The 18,504-nt window shown below is 42.8% G+C and overlaps 1 pseudogene; it reads right to left on the reverse strand.

The window, feature by feature from the left end:
- Window positions 1-6,910: 6,910 nt before the first annotated feature.
- Window positions 6,911-18,291, reverse strand: LOC128482752 (squalene synthase-like; annotated as a pseudogene).
- Window positions 18,292-18,504: the final 213 nt, after the last annotated feature.

Consider the following 18,504-nt stretch of genomic DNA (forward strand, 5'->3'; position numbering starts at 1 on the left):
CATAACTGCCCCTAAATTAACACTAAAGACCCCATCAACCATACCAATTTATTAGGTAATTTATCTGGAGTACATGCAATTAATTTAGGGGCCGTTATGGTTGATGGGGTCTTTAGGGTCAATTTTAGGGGCAGGTATGGTTGATGAGGTGTTTAGGGTTAATTTAGGGGCAGTTATGGTTAATGGGGTCTTTAGGGTTAATTTCAGGGGCCGTCATGGTTAATGTGGTTTTTAGGGTTAATTTAGGGGCATTATGGTTGATGGGGTGTTAGGGTTAATTTAGGGGCAATTATGGTTAATGGGGTCTTTCGGGTTAATTTAATGCTGATGACTGAGGGTTAATTAACCCCTTAATGACAATTGCCGGTCCTGGCACGGCACGGAAAAGCATGTGCTTTACGACAATTGACGTGCCAGGACCGGCACGTCTTTAAACGGGTGCAGAAAGCGATCTACTATCGCTTTCTGCACCCAAAAAGCGTTGCTGAATGCCTCGACCTCGAGGCATTCAGCAACGCCGCGATCGCCACGAAGGGGCCATCTCTGGCCCCTCCACGGGGCGTCAACATCCGCCATACTTTGTATGGCGGTGGACGCCCGTTTTAAAAGCGTTTAGGAGGCGATCGACGATCGCCTCCTAAACTTAAATGGTGTCGCTGGAATGCCTCGATCAGGAGGCATCCAGCGACACCAAACACTAACCTTTTGATGGGCTGTGACCGCTCCGGAGAGCGGTCACAGCCGCAGCTGCCGGCAATCTTCGCCATCAGGGAAGATGGCCGCCGTCCTGTAACAGGAACCACAAATTTTAAAAGTTCGCTAGATGGTCCAGACCATCTAGAGAACTTTGGCTCCACTTGCAGGTTGAATACAGGTACTGCATTCACCATGCAAGTCAATGGAGCCCAGCTTTCTAATCACAGTGTGATTAGTAAAAATAAATTAAAAAATAAAATAAAATTAATAATAGAAAAAAATAGTAAAAAAAACAGTAAAATGTAAAAATCATTTCCCACTGATGTCACTATCAGGGGAACCTCCAAGTTGAAAAAAATGTTAAATTTTTTTTAAAAAATAATAATAAAAAAAAAAAAATATATATATATAAAAAATATATTTTTGTGAGCAAGTCCTAAAATTAGCATATTAGCTTAAAACAATTCTCGCATGGAAAGAGTTAAAATACTGGCATATTAAATGCCCGTGGGGTGTCTACTTTTAAAAAATGTATGATTTGATGGGGTAAATTGAATTGGCCGGGTTCAACAACGTCCCAATTAACACGGGGGGAAGGATGGCCACACATCTAATTTCCAATTAGAAAAATGCACACGTACCAAATGTGGCCTTTTAGTTCCCCCAGAAAATGACAAACCCATGCATGTGGGGTATCACTGCACTCAGGAGATGTTGCTGAACACATTATGGGGTGTCGTGTGACAGCGGCATATACCAGGAGCTGTAAATTCATACATAAAGTAGGTGTGTGTGGGAAAAATACACACACAAAAATATTACTGCAAACTTTGAAAAAATGCTGGTGGTAAAATGTGTGCATGCAAAGAGTTAAAATACCAGCATTTAAAATACCCTGTGGTGTCTAGTTTTGAAAAATATATGGTTTTGTTGGGCACACTGAAATGGCCCGGCTCAAAGATGTACCAAATAGGGCATGGGCAGTGGATCCCAAATGCCAAAGTTCAACATTGAAAAAAGCGCATGCCCCAAATGTGGCCCTTTTGCCCCCAAACAGCCAGGCAAAATCATTCATGTGAGGTATCGCTGTACTCAGGAGATGTTGCTGAACACATATTGGGGTGTTTTATGATAGTGACATATACGAGAACATTTTAATTCATACCTGAATTAAAATGTGTGTGGAAAACCAAATGCAAAAAAATGACTACCACAAAGTTTGACAAAGACTGGTGGTAGATATGGTGCATGGAAAGAGTTAAAATACTAGCATTTGAAATACCCTGGGGTGTCTTGTTTTCAAAAATATATGGGTTTATTGGGCACACTGAAATGGCCCGGCTCAAAGATGTACCAAATAGGGCATGGGCAGTGGATCCCCAAATGCCAAAGTTCAACATTGAAAAATGCGCATGCCCCAAATGTGGCCCTTTTGCCCCCAAACAGCCAGGCAAAATCATTCATGTGGGGTATCGCTGCGCTCAGGAGATGTTGCTGAACACATAGTGGGGTGTTTTGTGATAGTGACATAAACGAGAACATTTTAATTCATACCTGAAGTAAAATGTGTGTGACAAAACAAATGCAAAAAAATGACTACCATAAAGTTTGACAAAGACTGGTGGTAGATATGGTGCATGGAAAGAGTTAAACTACTAGCATTTGGAATACCCTGGGCTGTCTAGTTTTCAAAAATATATGACTTGATGGGGTAAAATGCATTGGCCGGGTTCAAAGATACCCGAAATGGCACAAGGGGGGAAGAATTACCAGATTTGGAAAAAATGGCTTTGAAATAGCAAAACGCTACCTGTACTTATTGCCCCATAATGGGTAGAAAAAAGCAAAAAAACATAAAAACATTGGGTATTTCTAAACTCAGGACAAATAGTAGAATCTATTTAGCAGGTTTTTTCATTACCTTTTATAGATGAGTAAAAGATTTTTCAACTAAAAGTTAGAAACAGTCATTTTTTTCTAAATTTTTCACCATATTTTATAATTTTTTTAATAGTAAATAATATGATACAATCAAAACAATGTCATCTAAAGAAAGCCCTTCTTGTCCTGAAAAAAACAATATCTAATGTGTGTGGGTTCAGTAAACGGGAAAGAAGAAAATTACAGCTAAACACAAGCAGCGCAGAAATGTTAAAAAGGCCATTGTCACAAAGGGTACAAAAAGTAAAATCAGCCTTTGTCTCGAAGGGGTTAAACTAAGGGGAATCTAAATCCTGGGGGCAGTGAAGATTATTAATGTATTTATTTATAAAAGTATGGTGTCAGTGATATTCTCTGAATCTCTGTAAAATCCAGATCTTCGGATCTTTGAATCATTCGAATCTTTGAACGAGTCTCTGACTCTATGAGTCATCGTTCCTCTGTGAATGAATGAGCTGTAACCTGATCCCAGAGTCTGTGTCTGAGTGCTCTGCAGATGACTCACAGCTCTAGGATCAGGTTACAGCTGCATGATTCACAGACTGAACCGCTACAAATGAATCGTTCAGTCTACTGAACCGATTCATCCGGATCACTAAAAAGAAGAGGATCAAATGAACGGTTCGTTCATGATCCGGACATCACTAAGTCAGTCCGGTGAAGCAGGTGGGAAAGTCAGAAAAAAGGTAGCTGGTTGGCTGGCTGGGGGGCATGAGTACTCAAAGTGATGGGGGCAATAATACACAATAGGGAAAAGGCTGGGGCATTATATAAATCAGGACTGGGGGCATACATACACAGTGGGGAAAGGCAAGGGACACAAGGTTGTGGGGGCATTAATACACAAGGGGGGCTGGCTAGGGGCATCACTTACATCTATACTAAAACGGGGCTGGCTGGTGGTATAAATACACAATGGGGGGGCTGGCTGTGGGCAACACTCAAGGGGGCATAAAGGGGGGCTGGCAGGGAGCATGGAAACATAATAGAGGCCTGGCTAGGGGCAATACACAAGGTTGTGGGGTCACCAATACACAAGAGGGCAGCTGGGGGAGATGCACAAGGGGGCAATAATAATGTGGTATTCTCTCACTGGTACTTGCTATTAATCCCCAAATTTTCCGCTCGTAAATTACCCCATATGCGGGCTTGGGAGAGGGAGCTGCGGCAAACCTTCCCCTTAGATTCGTGGTATGAATCTGAAGCTATGATGCGAGGGGTGTCCTACTGTCTGAATCATTTGGAACTCCAAAAGAAAGTTAGCTGTAGATGGTACCTAACCCCAGTGCGACTCTCTTATATGGTCAACGGCTGCTCCCGACTCTGCTGGAGGGGTTGTGGCCAGGAGGGATCAATGCTCCATGTCTGGTGGTCCTGCCCGGTCCTATCCCCTTTGTGGACACAGGTTTTCTCCATTATACGCCATGTCCTTCACCTTAGCTTAGACCCGCTGCCCGAACTAGCACTATTGCACATCTTCCCTGATCCCCCCCCTGGTCCAGTGCGTAAATTGATTGTACACTTTTTTATAGCTACGAAACTATGCATTGCACGTCACTGGAAATCTGGCCCCTCACCTCAACTCGCTGAGGTCCTTTTTACTTTGGAGAGACATAGGGTAATGGAACACATGTTGCATCGCTCTTCCCACACGCCCCTCCTTTATCAATCGATCTGGTCTCCCTGGCTAGATGGCCAAGACACTCTACCTACGGCACCGTAGATCGTCGTCGCTTGGTCATTACCTTAGCTCCTCGTCGTCTCCTTGAACCGCGCCTGGCCAGTGACTTGATAACTCTCCCTCTTTCGTTACAGGGAGTTGTTGCTTTACCCTTTATGGTCCGTGCATTTCATGTTTCATTTCTGTAACGGCTATGCCCCTCCTTGCGTGAAGCCTGGGTACCCGCTCCTAGAAACCGCTGTTTTGCCGCATTGCCGTCATTACCACTGACTCTGTATGCCTTTATGTTACCTACTGTTTATTTTTGTTTATTGGTTGTATAACTGTTTTCATTATACATCACACACTCTTGTAGCGCTTGTGCGCCTTTCCATATTTGCTTTACCTCGCCTTGGTTCATGTCCAGGCGCTCTCCTTTACGCGTATTTTTTCTACTTATGTGCTATTTGTGTAAAACGTTACAAAATTCTTTGGATCCTGTTGACGCGCTGCTCTGACTCTCGCCGCACATTTCGTTATTATGGCTGCTCCTCGTGGGTTGTCGACTCATCTCCCAGAGCGGCTTCTTCTATTATTTTGTGCTCTGCCTATGGACATGTACTTACTGCTGATTCATGATATGTTACTGTCGCTTGTTACAATGTCCAACTACATTTCTGTATCTTATTTTATTACATGGATTTGAATAAAAACCATTTCAATGAAAAAAAAAATAAAAAAAAAAATAACAATAATAATGTGGTATTCTGTTATCGTTAAGGAACAATTTAATATTATTTCAAAAAGAATGGGAGGGAGGCCAACATTAGAATTTTTTTGGTAATTCTAAAAAAAACCCAAAATCTCTTATGCTGTGGATTACTCTTCCAATGATGCTTAGCCAGCATCATGGTGGACACCTGGCTGGCTGAGCATCATGGGAATTGTTGCTCATGGCTAACATCTGCAGCTTTATCAACTGTTAAATGCATTTCCCATGATGCTCATCCATCTATCTGGGGCATTGCCTCGATGGGCAATCTGGGGGTATAAGGCATATCAGGGAGGCAGAGTGGCAAGCCTGGGGTGCAGATGTGCATAACTGGGGGGGCAGGTTGGCAAATAAAAGGAAATAAAAACAAATATTTTTCTCGATCATAGCTTTTATTAAATATGAAAAGATACTAATAATAAAGATACTAAGACAATGAATAATATTTACTGGTAAAACTTTTTTCCTATAGGGTCGTCTTATATTCAGGCTTTTTCTTTTTTTCCTAAATTAATATTCAGATTTCGGGGGGTCGTCTCTCTTTCACATTTTGAAGCTGAAGGAAGCGCCCAGAGAGTAAGAGGCTTCGCTTCCTGAGTGACTGATCACCATGGCGGTAAGATGGAAACCTGGCCGGAAACCATTGGGATCAGGTGATAGCAGCTAAATGCATAGCTAAAACCCAGTTCATTTTAAACACAAAACTGATAAGAAATAAGAGAAAGTTCTAAAATCAACCTTAAGCTTAATAAAGACTCCTTGTGCTTGGATCTTGCAGAGAGCCAGAACTAGACATGTGCTTAACGTGTTATGTTCTTGTTTGAAAACTCTTCTCTGGGATAGAATCTCTAGGGTTTCACAGGTCCGGGAGGATAAAGCAAATGGCACTTGGAAGGTCCATACAGAACCTCTCAATGAAGCAGCAGGGAATGAGAAGTACCTCAACTGCCGTGTTCTCTGATGAGTCACAAAAATCAATGTTACCTCAGCTGGCCCTGCATGTTCTTAGATCTTTGGCACCTGGGACATAGGGTGACCACATGTCCTGGATTGCCCAGGACAGTCCCGCAATGGGACTTAAGTCCCGGGCAGCCTCAATGTATTGTCCCGGGATTAAAACCTGTCATTTTTTTTGTTATGCGGAGGAGAGAGAGGGGCACCGAGCAGTAGCTCATGACGTTTTCAGCAACCACTCGGCGCCCCTCAGTCTCCGCCGCAAGGCTTCACATACCATGCCTTATTCAGTTGATCAATACCTGGAGTGCTGTTTCCATGTGTTGTTTATTTGATCTATACCCTCAGTGCTGAGTTTAGATGTGACTTCCAGTTGATCTATACTTGCAATGCTGAGTTTGTGTGTTCTGTTGATCTATAATTGCAATGCTATGTTTCCATACATTATTATTGTATACCTGCAAATACAGGATTTGTATGTCTGATTCTGATTCAGTGTGGAAGATTTGGTCCAGGAAAAAGGGAGTGATTGCATGATAGGTAGCGTGGAGCAGGGCCCAGTTTTTTTTCAATATAAAATGAATTGGCAACAAGGTCTAATATTTTTATATATATTGTCAGCAGGGTCTAATATTTATATATATCGGCAGCAGGGTCTAATATATATATATATATATATATATATATATATATATATATATATATATATTAGCAGCAGGGTCTACTATTAAAGAATGAAAACTAACTGCACAGTTCAGCTGTTATTTTGAAATCATATTTTAATCACGGTCTTTACTTTCAAAGAGATAAGTACATATTATGTAGTTAAAAATGCATGTCTAAAGTGTGTGTGTGTATATATATATATATATATATATATATATATATATGTGTGTGTGTGTGTAATCTCATGCGCTTCATAGTGTGTCCCTGAATGGCAGAAATAAAATGTGGTCACCCTACTGGGACACCGTGCCCAGGTACTGATAACTGAAGGCAGCCAGAAGTACGGCACAAGACAGATAAATGGGGGACAAATATTTATGTGATACAACCGAAGCGCTGGGTAAGCAGAGGCTGCGTATGGAGGAAATTATTTGCTGTGTCTTGTCTGACGTGGGGTCTGTCGGAGGAATTTTCTGATAGATCTGTAAATGAAAAGATATATATTTAGCAACCGGTGAAATTACAAGCAGTTTCTTTAGGTTTCAGCTAAGTGAATATTCCTTAAACCTGCACATCACATTTTAAACCGTTCTCTTATTTGCAAAAATAGGTTTACAAAGGGTCTTGTAAAGTTGTAAATAATACCCAGGGATAAAGGCTCATGCGCAGTCTGTCAAAATAACGCAGGGAGAGTCCAGAAAGTGGGTTACAAAATCCTGTTTGGGCTGACGGTAGGATTCTAATGCAATCCCCGCTTGGGGATCATGGGAAACAGCCGGAGGGGGGTTTAGTTGTGTTTTTAGATCCTGTTTATATCTGTAATCATGTAATTTTTTTCAGTTTTATGCAAGGACAATTAGTGCGTTCCACTTGCAATAACAACCTGAACTGGCCCTTCATAATGCATAGTGTCTGTGTATTCTTCCTAATATGTGCTCTGTTAATACTAATACAAGTTTATATCAATGAAAGAAAGGAGAACAGAACATTGAATTTCTAGCAGATGTTGGTTGATAAAAACAAAGAGAAAACTTTCTTACCTCTTCAATATACTGGAGCATGATGGCCCTCACAGCGTCCATGTTGGTGGCCTCCATCATTAGAGTGACAGTCTGTCCCTTGCGGATTTTCACAACGCCTTTAAATACTTGTTGGTTGTTGTAAAACGCAGCCAAAGTGGCTATAGTCATTGCCTTAAAAATAGTAATAATAATAATAATAAATTACATAACAAAATTAACACAAGAGGCTGGTTAAGGAGGAACACTATATTTTTGTAATAATGTGTACAGAGCTTGTCATGCATTTTCTTTTAAGCACCAGTGAAAGATGGATTTAGTAAATTATTTTGGATATATTAAAATCTATAAACAAAGACAACGGCTCTTCAATGGTTAAACATCAGACATACAGCTAGGTACCCACCAGGTGAATGGCAAAGAATTTGAAGATGCGTTTGTTTTTAAGCCGTGACAGGTATCTGAGGAGATCCGGCACGTGGTTCAAGGCGTTGGTAATCAACTCGTTCAAACACTGCAGAGCCGGGACGATGTTCTCTGGCTTTCCCAAATCTGAGAGCTTCTTTGCATACTTACTCCACACCTGGTGCACAAACAAAAGGTGAATCAAGGAGTTGACAAAAGAACACAATTAACCCCTTCAGTCCCCTATAGACGTACCGGTACGTCCAAAAAACGCATCCCAAGAATCCCCTATAGACGTACTGGTACATCCTGCACTTCTTGCAGCGGCAATGACACACGGGGGACAGCCTGAACTCCCCCCTGACAGCAGAAGCCAGCTTTCTGCTGTCCGATCTGATGTAATCGCTTCCGGCATGAACGCTGAAAAACTGTTACATTTTTAAACACCGATTGGGCATTCCCTTCCGGGTCACGTCCAGACCCTGCTGGGATATCCGATCGCTCCAATAAGGCACACACTGCAATCTATATGCAAGTCTGTGGGGGCTTGCATAGCGATCACAGTGTGATCGGTGCAGGGGGATCGCAGGGAGGAGAGTGAGAAACCATATTTCTCACTGTCCTCACATACTGAAACACAAAACAAAAAAAAATGATTAGTGATTTAAAAAATAAATCACTAAAATAATACAATAAATAATAATAAAAAAAACAAAGTGAGCTAAGTGATGTCATTGTGACATCACTGGCATTTATAACATGTTCAAAAGTTCCCTAAGAGGACCTCTAACCATATAAAAAAATACAAAAAATAAAATAAAAAAATGAATATATAAAAAAGATAAAATTAATTAAAAAAAAAGAAAAACCTTAAATCCCATTGCCCTAACACAACATCCAAACAATATAACCCTCCTGCCCCCGTTTACAACCCCCAAACCCGTTAAGCCATAAGCATAAAAATTATACGAATATTGTACACCTTATAGTATGCTCCCTATAAGTGCTGGGAAAGTATGGAAAATCTATATAAATTAGGTATTTCTTTAAATCAGGACACCTGAATTCATAAACTTGGAGGGGATTTTCCATCACTTTACCTAATTTTGTGAGGATTTAGAGGAAAAATTTCAATTATCTCAAAATTTTCTCATTTCCGCTAGTTTTTACTAAATTTCTCATCCTAAATGTTCAGCTCATCATCTTACTATTGTATCAAAATAAAGCTCTATCTCTCCTTGAAAAAAACAAAATATAGATACAGTTTACATGGGTACATTATTCACAGGAAAGGAGAATAGTCGCTGAACCGACATACCACAAAAATGTAAAATTTTCTCCGGGACTTGAGGTACCAAAAACCCCTGGGATTGAAGGGGTTAAAAAAGTGTTGTTACCAAACAGATGGTACTAGACAGTTCTCAGCTGCACCACCAATTAGAGGCAGTTAAACTGACCCATGTACAGCACAAGCCAAACTTGACCACAGACTTTGCTCATTGTGCCGAGCTCACCCAAAGATGAAAAAACTCTATACAAGTGTTCATGTGGATGCTTGCGAAGACCAAAAATGTAAATGAAAGGAGTTTTGCTTTTGGCTTACACTCTTCCACCATGAATGAGGCCGCTTCAGCAGGAGCCAACATCAGCTTGCCCAGCGAGACTATTAATGATCCACAATCTAGGGATGACGTATTTTAAATCCAACAGGTAAAGCTAGAACCTTGAGAATATTTTTAGAATCGCTGATTTACAGCCTGTATGTACATCTCCAGTAACTGAGAACCACAAATCGGTCAGGAATTTTGTATATCCTTGCCAACAAACAACAAATGTTTACCTTTTCAAAAAAATGAGATGCCTTAGATCAAGAATGGACATCCAAAAATTGTGACCTGTTTGTAGCCCTCGAGGCAGAAGTTGTGCACCACTATTTTATGTAATCTTGGTATTATGTCTAACCTAAAAACATTGCAGGCCTTCCTTCCGAACTGTGCTCATGACTAACTACGGTGGACATCAGAAGATGGCCGATTCTCATAACTGTCGGTGGGAAAGAATCAGTCACCAGAAAATCAGGAACTTAAAAGCTGCTCCAGTGAAATCCATTAGAAGACCCAAATGTCTGCACTGAAGTCCAGAGTGTCTGCTCTCACATTTTACTAAACCTTTGAGTGCAAGCAAAATGCTAATGGCTAAGCATTTCCATTTTACATAAAATAATTATAACTAGAAAAGCTGGAATTTCCTCAACATCACCAACACTAAAACAAACTAAACAGCGGACTTGGGGTCTGTGCTGACCTCTCTTGGCCAGAACTCCCGACCTTCCAATTGATCTTCCAGGTAATCACGGATGATGTTGGTTTTTGCAAAAACAGGCCTATTGTGTTTGCAAAGTGTATGTCCAGGCCAACGTCTCCATCTTCCAATTCTGATGCCGAAGCCAGATGGCACCAGCCAAGTGCAACCAGACCACTGGTTGTAATGCAGTACTGAAAATGAAACATAGAAAAAAACTTACAAAAAAATTAATACTTAAGCTTACAACAGCTAGAAACAGTTGGCTGAACAGGAGAAGAGGATGCTTCTCGAAAACAAATAACATCTTGGAAGAGCATCTACAATTTATTTTGTGTATCTCTTACTTCGTCCCACTGCTTCAAAGAGTCCACTTTATTTTCCTGGAAGTCCGCCATCCCCTCCTCCATCTTGGCACATATGTCTGCAATAACATCTTGGTAAACAACAGCAAGATTTCTGAACTCCAGAGAGATCTGATAAGAAAAAAAGAAGTGAGAAATTATTTACTACATGTTGTTTATACTAGCTAAAACAGTGGTAATGAAATTATTCTATATAATAATGGAAAAAGTGGAAAGTACCGTTGGGAAGTCCTTGAGAACCTGACTGTACTTGTCTTTGCTCTCAGTGAATTTCCACTCTGGGTCATACAGGTAGGTATGGAAGTTACGTAGCATTGGAATCTTTTTCTCTAAGTTAATGGTCATATCGTCTTCCAAGGTGTCCAGAGCCCGAATGACCAAGTAAAATATACAAACTGCATCCCTGCCAACAAGAGCAAAAAAACACAAACACGTCACCAACATGACAAGACTGCAGAACATAATAACGTTTAACTGATACAGCAGTTTTGATCTATGCAATACATTGGAGTATGGAGTTGGGTTTCTGGAATACAAGGGCAAGGGTTCTGATACTAAGGCAGCCACCAGAACAGGCAAAGGCATTGTCAATAAACAGTCCAAAGGTCGATATCAGCAGCAAAAGTTCAGGAACGAAAAACACAGGAGTTCAGGGCAGCAAAGACTGCTGGAAAGCAGAAGCAAGTGCAGCAGTCAACTGAGCAACTGGAGCGTTGATATATTATATATATATAGGGCTTTGGGTAATTAACACTCATCTGTAGCATATGAGAGATCCTTTTCAGGAGCTGGCTGACCAAGAACAGAAGTCATGTTTCACTAATTGGACTCCATTAGCATAGTGATGCCTCCCAGTGCTAGACAGAATGTGACTAAGGCCTGTTCATTGTGCACGTGGGTTTTTGCGATTCAGTGATCGCGGGGAGATGAGCCTGCTGCAGGATGGTGTTGTTTCCTACCCCATGACCAAGCAACGGAGCTCTGGTCAGCAACAGATGTGGAGATGGCTGTCCCGTCTATCCTTACCTTTGTCCCGCTTTGCAGGGGCAGAGGTAGGGTGAGGCAAGAGCTGTGCTCACCTCAGGTGCAGCTGCGGGGGGACGCACAGCCGCCCGATCAGCAGCTCAACATTAGGGAGGACAAGTTCTGTCACTTCAGTGTAGCTGCTGTGGCCTCTTCCCGGGTGGACTCTTCACAAGTGGGCAGTTAAGAGTTACACTGGAGTTAAACTGGAGGGAAACTACATACCGAGTACCGCTGCAGAAATCTGCCTCATACGCAACTTTCAAAAAACAACATTCCTTCCCATTACTCCCAACCATCATAATCAAACCATCGGAAAAATCAGCAGCTTCAACACAACATTGGAACTAGATCAACTCATCCCCATCCAAGCAGTGCTCTCCTATTGTCTCCCCTCAACCGCCCACTAGATTGTAAGCTCACAAGAGCAGGGCTCTCCTCTCCTTTGCACCAGTTTGTTATTGTATGTGTTTATAAATTGTTCTACTCACTGTAACAGCGCTGCGGAATCTGCCGGCGCTTTATAAATAAATGTAATGTCATGCAATGATGTCTCTGAGCTTCCATATAACCCCAAGAAGGTTTTTTTGCTTTATCAAAAGGAGAGTAAGTACACTTAAGGAAATATACTACAATGGCTGTCAAAAGAAAATGGCTTAAATTAATTGTTAATCTAGATAATGAGCACAGCTTGGTTAATGGAATCTGTAGTAGTCACCTACAGCACAGGACGAGTTTGCACTGGAGAAAGAGACTTCATTAACATAAACGGGACTTCATTAGCATTGTCATAAAACCGCAGCTCAGTGCGGTGTTTGAGCCGGGAAAGTCACCTAAAATATCACATGACTGACAATAAAGGCGCCTGCAGATAAAGGGAGGTGATTGGAACAATATTAAACAAAACGCACTTCTCTTTGATGTTACATTGTGTTCCAGTATACAACACAGGCCTGGTATGTGCTGCCTGGATCCAGTAGTGAAGCAACCTGTGCAATCGGCTCATTCAAGAGGATCAAACTCCCCATTTATGTGTTAGATTTGTTTTCCCATTAAATTTGTAGACTGAGTAAACAGGAAAACAGAGAATCCGGTTTATATAAAGCTCGATGACCTGATTTCCTTGTGATCTTGAGATGCTAATGATTTAGTAAATATATAATATATGTTAAAAAGAACAGCTGATAGAATGCAAACAGAAAAGTATTTTCCGTGGTAACTCATGTTCTGCACTTTGATTAAATTTTTAACCGACACGTCTTGGGGCCGCCTGTGTCTAAAGTCATCTTCTTTTCTCACCTCAATTCTCCTTCCAAAACCTGGGTGATGGGCGCAAAGCTCCGACTGGTTTCATTCAGGTATCTGTAGCAGGTCTGCAGGCTCTCACTCATGGAGTCCTTTTGGGGAGAGAGACAGGATAAGATCTACATGCTGTATCAAGTGATGGAGAAGCATTTTGTAGCAGATGACTAGTAACTTGTGCAATTAAGAAGAGAACATCTGGGCCAGATAATCACAGTCTAAGTACCGTATTTGCTCGATTATAATAATAAATTAGGTTTATAATCGAGGTCGTCTTATAATCAGACCTCAAATAGGTCTGACTGTGAGACTAAGATCCAGATCCCCCGCAGCGCTGCAGGGCATCTGGATCCTCCTGTCTTATGCCCCCATTTAACTCCCCCCCAAACTTACCGGTGCTTCTGACTCCCTGGTGTGTAGTAGGGGCAGCAGGTAGACGACCAGATTCACGTAGGCAACTTCTGCTGCAGCCGGAAGGAGGTGCCGTTAGCAGTGGGGGTTGTCTGCGTCCATCGCGCAGACCTTCCCGGCTGTCAGAGAGGAGAGTTCCCCGCAGCGCTACCATAACTGCCCCTAAATTAACCCTAAACATCCCATCAACCATAACTGCCCTTAAATTAACCCTAAACACTCCATCAACCATAACTGTCTTTAAATTAACCCTAAAGACCCCATTAACCATAACTGTCCCTAAATTAACCCTAAACATCCCATCAACCATAAATGTCCCTAAATTAACCCTAAACATCTCATCAACCATAACTGCCCCTAAATTAACCCTCACCTCCCCTAACTTTCAGCAGCCTAAATATTAATTTTTATATTTACTGTTAGATGAGTTGCTGAACAGTGTGGACGCTATAAGGAAAGGGACGGGGCCAATCATCAGTGTGACTGCAGGAAGGGACTGGGAAGCAGAAAGTTGTTAGCCCCGCCTCCCCCCTCACGTCAGTCACTTGGGAGGGCAGGGAGACTTTGGGCTGGGCGGGGAACTGATGGCTGGGAGCTCTTCCCCTACTTGCACAGCTTGTACTGTGTGAATGGCGATCAAATGTGCGGCTCAGTAGTGTACCTAGCGAGGGTGGTCCGCCCTGGGTGCTGCTCATCAGGGGGGTGCCACCTAGAGTGACCACATGTTCCGGATTGCCTGGGTCCTGGGCAGCCTCGTCAGTTTTTTTGACGCGGAGGAGAGAGAGCGGTGCCTAGCACAAGGCCTCTAACTCTGTCGCGGTCAGGGGCATGTCATGCTGAGCGCCGGAATATGACATCATATTCAGGCGCTCAGCAGCGCGCACTGCGGCAGAGCAGGAACACGGAGGCAGATGGGGGGCTAGTGAGAAGGGAGGGAGAGGAGGGGGTAGATAGTGAGAAGGGGGTAGAAAAAGGGGAAAGGTAGATAGTGAGAATGAGTGAGAGAATGAATTAATGTGTGGATTAATTGTGTGAATGAGGGAGATAATTAATGAGTTTGTGAGAATGCATTCATGAATGTGCAAATTATTTGTGTGAATGAGTGAGAATAAATGATTGTGTGAATTCATTATGTGAATGAAAGTGTGAATTAGTGAGTGACTGTAAAAGTGTTTGTGTGTATCATAGCTGTATAATTGATTTGTGGAAAGGGAAAGATGGCACAAGCAGGATGTTTGAGCCTTGGGGACCAAGATGACATAGGCAGGGTGTTTATGGGACAAAGATGGCCCAGGCCGGGCTGTCTGGGGACAAAGTTGACTCATGCTGGGCTCGGGACAAAGATGGTAAGTCCTATGTGTGTAATTTGGGTCCTGGTCAGGTTCTATGTGGGCAGTCTGGACGCAAGGTCGCAGTCTGTGCAACCTGTCATCTATGCCTGTAATTTAGGGGGTTTAATCAATACCTTTATTGCTGAGTTTTTATGTGATTTCCAGTTGATCTGTACCTGTAATGCTATGTTTCCATACATTATTATTGTATACCTGCAAATATGGGATTTGTATGTCTGATTCTATGCCTCCAGTGCTGAGTTCACATGTAAACAATAATAATAACAATATTAATATATATATATATATATATATATATATATAATTGCTAACAGCAATCGCACTCCTATCATGCCCAGCCAACCAGTACATTATTATTATTATTATTATTTATTGTTTTATATAGCGCCATCAAATTCTGTAGCGCTGTACAATGGGTAGACAGGACATAACAAGTAGGATGTAATGTAACACATTGACTAACAGAGACAACAGGTTAGGAGGGCTCTGCTCAAACGAGCTTACAGTCTAGAGGGATTTAGGGTGTATTACACAATAGATAAAAGTATTACACACTAGTAAAAGTATTGCAGGAGAGGGACTAAGAAAGGTGAGAGAAAGGAATATGGGAGGGCGTTAGTGTGCTATGTCTTAAGCATCCTTAAAGAAGTGGGTCTTGAGGGATTTTTTGAAGGAATAAAGACAAGGGGAGAGACGGATAGACCGGGGGAGAGCATTCCAGGGGATAGGGGCAGCCCTGGGGAAATCTTGTAAGAGGGCATGAGAGCTATAAATCGGAGGAAAGGATAGAAGGAGATCATTGGATGAGCGGAGAAACCGGTTAGGAGTGTATTTACAGATGAGTAAGGAGATGTAGGAAGGGGAATCTCTGTGAAGGGCTTTGAAAGTAAGAATGAGGATTTTGAAATGAATCCTGAAGCGCACAGGCAGCCGGTGAAGAGACTGACAGAGGGGAGAGACATTAGTAAAGCGATGTGAGAGGAAGATAAGTCTGGCAGCAGCATTCATGGTAGATTGTAGAGGGGTGAGACAGTTAAGAGGGAGACCGGCTAAGACAGAGTTACAGTAGTCAAGACAGGAGATAATCAGGTCATGGACAAGAGCCTTAGAGGTATCCTGTGCTAGGAAGGGACGATGCGGGCAATGTTTTTAAGATGGAGGCGACAGTTTTTAGAGACAGACTGAATATGGGGTGTGACCGAAAGGTCGGAGTCAAGGGTGACACCAAGACAGCGTGCATGAGTAGACAGGGAGATGATGGCACCATTAACATTGAGGGAGATAGATGGGGGAAACTTAGCATTGGAGGGAGGGAAGATGAGGAGTTTCAAGAAACGTTCAGACATCCAGGTAGAGACAGATGCAAGGCAGTTAGTTACACAATCTAAGACAGAGGGAGAGAGATCAGGGGAGGATAGATAGATCTGAGTGTCATCAGCGTACAGGTGGTATTGAAAGCCAAAGGATGAGATCAGTTTGCCAAGGGAGGAAATGTAAAGAGAGAACATAAATGGGTCCTAAAACTGAGCCTTGGGGTACCCCAGCTGAGAGAGGGAGGGGAAGTAGAGTGTCGAGGGCGAAAACCAGATTGAAGAGGGTCAAGCAGGAAGTTGGAGTCTAAAAACTTTAATTGTTAATTGTATATAAAACAATTCTTTCAAGAAGCTTGGAGGTGAAATGAAGCAGAGAGATGGGACGGTAGTTGGAGAGATCAGTCGGGTCGAGGGAGGAGTTTTTCTAGTACATGCTAGAACCTGGGCATTATAGGAGTGTGATTGCTAACAGCCAAGTCAGCTAGTACATGCTGGGTATGCCTGAGGCTGCGGTTTTGGCCTTTCGCGTTTGCGGGTAGTCGACGCTACTAATGACCGCGGCTTCATCCTACTCCGCGAAGTTTTGGACGGCCTGCAGTGACGGAGGACAGCTACGGGGGGGCAGGTAAGGGTGAGAGGGGCATGACAATATCCTTATAGAGACGGGGTCACCAGAACTGCACCCAAAACTCTATGTGAGGTCTGACCAGAGATCTAGGAAGGGGCATAGATCAACTGAAAAATCACAAGCAAACTTGATCGGTATAGATCAAATAAATAATGCATGGAAAACAAATTGCAAACATAGATCGCAAACCCCAAAGACCAGCACTGGCACCCAGATTGAACACATAGGACTTGTCCCAGTAGCAGATTGCGTCCACAAGACCTGCCCAGCACCCAAATTGGACACATAGGACTTGCGATCTTTCCGCCAACAGCATCTGTGCCACATTTGCAACAAGCAGAAACAAAAAGTCAGACTTTGTCAGGTTGGAATAAATTTTTTCCAATTCGTATTTGGAGATAACTGGACGTCTCACTCAGGGTCGTTCTGTACCCTGAGATAAAACAGTTTTTTATTCAGAAATGTTGAAAAAAAAGCTATTGTTTTACTAAAAAATAAAAAAACAAACAATATGTGGTTTGTGTGGGTGGAATAAAAGCTGAAAAGCCTTCCGTCCTCTAGAGTAAAATAGTGTAAAATACCTGCGCCCCCTAAGGGGTAAAGGAAGGAGCGACTGACACCTCTAGGACAGGTGGTCAATCAGTTTGGTGTAATCCCTGGCCAGAGCTTTGTAATGACTCTGGGGCAGGTGTAGTGTGTCTGGGCCAGCTGTGAGCTCGGTGTGTGTGTGTGTGATGGCCAGTGCTATAACCTCAGCTGGACACCTCTAGGACAGGTGCGCTGGCTAGTTTTTTATCCCCGGTCCAACATCTCTATGACAGGTACATGGACCATTAGTGACACCGCTAGGGCAGAGAGGGAATTTAAACATGTATGGGATAGGCATATACTTCCAGAGTCTGCCTTCAGTCTTTATAGCAGGAAGAGACTCTGGGGTAGGTGTACTACACACTCCTGTCACCTATTGTGGCACCTCTAGGGCAAGTGTATCAGCCAGTGGTGTTACCTGAAAGTAGTACCTCTAGGACAGATATATAAGCCACTTCTGTCACCCTAGACACCTCTAGGGCAGTTGTTTTAGCCATTACTGACTTCATCCAGAAGCTCTAGTGAAAGTGTCCTACCCAGTGCTGTCACCTCAAAGCAGTACCTCTAGAAAATGTATATGAACCAGAACTGTCACTTTTAATGTATCACCTCTAGGACAGCCCAGTAGAGGTTTAAGCGCCTATTTCATGTTACAGGTGAGATTTATTAGAGATCCCCCTCAACACAGCAATTTGGAAAATGATGCAGGACACTGAATACCTATAACCCCCTGCCAACCTCTAGGAAAAGAAGCTGGCATCCCTCCTGGCAGACTCACCCGGTCTAGCTTGGACATCACCGTCCGGCAGCCGCCCATCTTAAACCTGAGAAGGTTAAAAATCTCCTCCGGGTGCCCGAGAGACCTGAGGAAGTCCATGTCCGCCCGGAGTTTGCCCGCCGTCTGCCCAGCTGAGGTGTGAAGGATGCTCCTCGTTATCCCAGTAACTTCACTTGCTACAGCATCCCTACCGGCACCGCCCACTCCCCCGCAGCATCCAATCCCAGAGCTGCCAGCATCCTAGTAGGCTGACGCATGTTTTTGGACGGAAAGCACTCAATAAAGATATTGCCAACAAGTGATGGGTGGAGCTGTCAGTGTGGGCGGGCC

The sequence above is a fragment of the Spea bombifrons genome, chromosome 3 (assembly GCF_027358695.1).
Source record: "Spea bombifrons isolate aSpeBom1 chromosome 3, aSpeBom1.2.pri, whole genome shotgun sequence".
Lineage (NCBI taxonomy): Eukaryota > Metazoa > Chordata > Amphibia > Anura > Pelobatidae > Spea > Spea bombifrons.